The sequence below is a fragment of the Heterodontus francisci genome, chromosome 34 (genome assembly GCF_036365525.1).
Source record: "Heterodontus francisci isolate sHetFra1 chromosome 34, sHetFra1.hap1, whole genome shotgun sequence".
Lineage (NCBI taxonomy): Eukaryota > Metazoa > Chordata > Chondrichthyes > Heterodontiformes > Heterodontidae > Heterodontus > Heterodontus francisci.
In genome coordinates this window covers 33,057,897-33,062,155 of record NC_090404.1, presented here as the reverse complement: position 1 = coordinate 33,062,155, position 4,259 = coordinate 33,057,897, and positions in this window count along the sequence as shown.

The following is a 4,259-nucleotide window of genomic DNA, read 5'->3' as shown; positions in this document are numbered from 1 at the left end:
ACCATCCTTATATCCCCATGGTACAATGTTTATAGATTTTTGACTAATCGCAAGAATCACGATATATTAACCTACAAAAGAAAGAAACTTTTTTTTATTCATTCATGGGATGTGAGAGTCGCTGGTCAGGCTAGCATTTATTGCCCATCACAAATTGCCCATTGAGAAAGTGATGGTGACCAGCATGTTCCTGTGAGGAAGAAAGACAAGTTTGGGAAGTTTTGTGAAGCTTGGATAACGCGGGATATTGTGAGCCAAGTCAAAAAGAAAAAGGAAGCATTTGGAAGGGCTGGAAGGCTAGGAACAGGCGAAGCACTTGAGGAATATAAAGACAGTAGGAAAGAACTTAAGCAAGGAGTCAGGAGGGCTAAAAGGGGTCATGAAAAGTCATTGGCAAACAGGATTAAGGAAAATAAAGAGCAATAGGGTAACCAGGGAAAGGGTTGGCCCACTCAAGGGCATAGATGGGAATCTATGCGTGGAGCCAGAGGAAATGGGCGAGGTGTGAAATGAGTACTTTGCATCAGTATTCACCAAGGAGAAGGACTTGGTGGATGATGAGCCTAGGGAAGGGAGTGTAGATAGTCTCAGTCATCTCATTATCAAAAAGGAGGAGGTGTTGGGTGTCTTGCAAAGCATTAAGGTAGATAAGTCCCCAGTGGCTGATGGGATCTACCCTGGAATACTGAGGGAGGCAAGGGAACAAATTGCTGGGGCCTTGACAGAAATCTTTGCATCCTCATTGGCTATAGGTGAGGTCCCAGAGGACTGGAGAATAGCCAATGTTGTTCCTTTGTTTAAGAAGGGTGGCAAGGATAATCCAGGAAATTATAGGCCGGTGAGCCTTACGTCAGTGGTAGGGAAACTATTAGAGAGGATTATTCGGGACAGGATTTACTCCCATTTGGAAACAAACGAAGCTATTAGCGAGAGACAGCATGGCTTTGTGAAGGGGAGGACGTGTCTCACTAATTTGATTGAGTTTTTTGAGGAAGTGACGAAGATGATTGATGAAGGAAGGGCAGTGGATGTTATCTATATGGACTTTAGTAAAGCCTTTGGCAAGGTCCCGCATGGCAGACTGGAACAAAAGGGGAAGTCACACGGGATCAGAGTGAGCTGGCAAGATGTATACAGAACTAGCTCGGTCATAGAAGACAGAGCATATCAGTGGATGCGTGTTTTTCTGAATGGAGGGATGTGACTAGTGGTGTTCCACAGGGATCAGTGCTGGGACCTTTGCTGCTTGTAGTATATATAAATGATTTGGAGGAAAATGTAGCTGGTCTGAGTAGTAAGCTTGTGGATGACACAAAGGTTGGTGGAGTTGTGGATAATGATGAGGATTGTCAGAGGATACAGCAGGGTATAGATCGGTTGGAGAATTGGGCGGACAAGTGGCAGATGGAGTTTAATCCGGACAAATGTGAGGTATTGCATGTTGGAAGGTCAAATGCAGGTGGAAGGTATACAGTAAATGGCAGAACCCTTAGGAGTATTGACAGGCAGAGAGATCTGGGCGTACAGGTCCACAGGTCCCTGAAAGTGGCAACGCAGGTGGATTAGGTAGTCAAGAAGGCATACTGCATGCTTACCTTCATCGGTCGGGGCATAGAGTATAAAAATTGGCAAGTCATGTTGCAGCTGGACAGAACCTTAGTTAGGCCACACTTAGAATATTGCGTGCAATTCTGGTCGCCACACTACCAGAAGGACGTGGAGGCTTTGGAGAGGGTACAGAGGAGGTTTACCAGGATGTTGCCTGGTCTGGAGGGCATTAGCTATGAGGAGAGGTTGGAAAAACTCGGATTGTTTTCACTGGAACGACGGAGGTGGAGGGGCGACATGATCGAGGTTTACAAAGTTACGAGCGGCATGGACAGAGTGGATAGTCAGAAGCTTTTTCCCAAGGTGGAAGAGTCAATTATTAGGGGACATAGGTTTAAGGTGCGAGGGGCAAAGTTTAGAGGGGATGTGCGAGGCAGGTTTTTTACACAGAGAGTGGTGAGTGCCTGGAACTTGCTGCCAGGGGAAGTGGTGGAAGCAGATACAATAGCGACGTTTAAGAGACATCTTGACAAATACATGAATAAGAAGAGAATAGAGGGATATGGGCCCCGGAAGTGCAGAAGGTGTTAGTTTAGGCAGGAATCAAGATCGGCACTGGCTTGGAGGGCTGAATGGCCTGTTCCTGTGCTGTACAGTTCTTTGTTCTTGAACCGCTACAGTCCAAATGGCGTAGGTCCACCCACAGTGCAGTTATGAGGGGTGTTCCAGGCTTTTGACCCAGCGACAGTGAAGGATGGGCGAGAGAGTTCCAAGTCTGGATGCTGTGTGACTTGGAAGTGAAGTTGCAGGTGGTGGTGTTCCCATGTATTTGCTGCCCTTGTCCTTCTAGTTGGTCGAGGTTGTGGGATTTGGAAGATGTTGCGAAGAAGCTTTGGTGCATTGCTGCAGTGCATCTAGTGGATGGTACACACTGCTGCCACTGTGCGTTGGTGGTGGAGGGCGTGAAAGTTTGTGCAAGGGGTACCAATCAAGCGGGCTGCATTGTCCTGGATGGTGTCGAGCTTCTTGAGTGTTGTTGGAGCTGCACCCATCCAGGCAAGTGGAGAGTATTGCATCGCACTCCTGGCTTGTGGATGGTGGACAGGCTTTGGGGAGTCGGGAGTGAGTTACTCGCCACCGGATTCCTAGCCTTTGACCTGCTCTTGTCGCCACGATGTTTATAATGGCTACTCCAGTTCAGTTTCTAGTCAATGATAGCCTCTAGGAGGTTGAATGGGGGAAGTTCAGCGATGGTACTGTCATTGAATGTCAACGGGAGATGGTTAGATTCGCTCTTGTTCAGATGCCCATTGCCAGGCACTTGTGTGGCCCGATTGTTACTTGCCACTTATCAGTCCAAGCCTGGATATTGTCCAACTCTTGTTGCATTTCTACATGGACTGCTTCAGTATCTGAGGAGTTGCGAATAGTGCTGAACATTATCATCAGCGAACATCCCTACTTCTAACCTTATGATTGAAGGAAACTAATTGATGATGCAGCTGAAGATGGTTGGGCCTAGGACACTATCCTGAGGAGCCCCTGCAGTGATGTCCTGGAACTCAGATGATTGACATCCAGCAACCACAACCATCTTCCTTTGTGCTAGGTATGACTCCAACCAGCGGAGAGTTTTCCCCCTGATTCACATTGACCTCAGTTTTGCCCGGTTTCCTTGATGTCATAATCACTCAAATGCTGCCTTGATGTCAAGAGCAGTCACTCTCACCTCATGAGGAAAAGAAGACCCCAGTGGAGAGTCACCTGTTCCTCTCAAGCAAAGCTACACTTACTGCATGTCATGTCTCAAACTTATCACATACTGTATACCAAAATGACACCCCACGGATGAAATATGTCTAATTTTCATTGTAAGAATTTATATTTACTGCTTTATTTATTTAGAGATACAGCACTGAAACAGCCCCTTCGGCCCACCGAGTCTGTGCTGACCATCAACCACCCATTTATACGAATTCTACATTAATCCCATGTTCCTACCACATCCCCTCAATTCCCCTACCACCTACCTACACTAGGGACAATTTACAACGGCCAATTTACCTATCACTCTGCAAATCTTCGGCTGTGGGAAGAAACCGGAGCACCCGGCAGAAACCCACGCGGTGACAGGGAGAACTTGCAAACTGCGCACAGGAAGTACCCAGAATGGAACCCGGGACGCTGGAGCTGTGAGGCTGCGGTGCCACTGTGCCGCCCTACATGAGTTGTGGAGGGTCTGCTCCATCGATCGACCACTCAGTGAAGTAATGTTTCAGTAGACTCGTTTTGAATTTACCTGCTTCTTTGCAACCTGTGGCCTCTGGTTCTACTGTTCCGGACAACTTGTCGAACATTAATCATATATTCCCCTGAGAATATGGAAAGCAGAAAGCATACCATCCTTCGACCTTCCCTCTTACAATGAGAACATGGTCAATTTACATAATTGTTCCTCACAATCCAATCTAATCTAACGCCTTAATCATTCTGGTTACTCTCTTCACTGTCTTTCGATACCTGCAACATCCTGTGTTGTCCAGAATGTACCCAGTGAGGTTGCAGCAATGATTTATAAAGTGGAAGAATTGCCTCACGATCTCGGCTCAATGTTGTCCTTTTTATACATCAGAGCATCGAATTTGCTTCGCTCAGTGTTGCAGTAACGTCAATTTAAAGTCAATCAAAAACGATTGAACGACGTCTGTCAC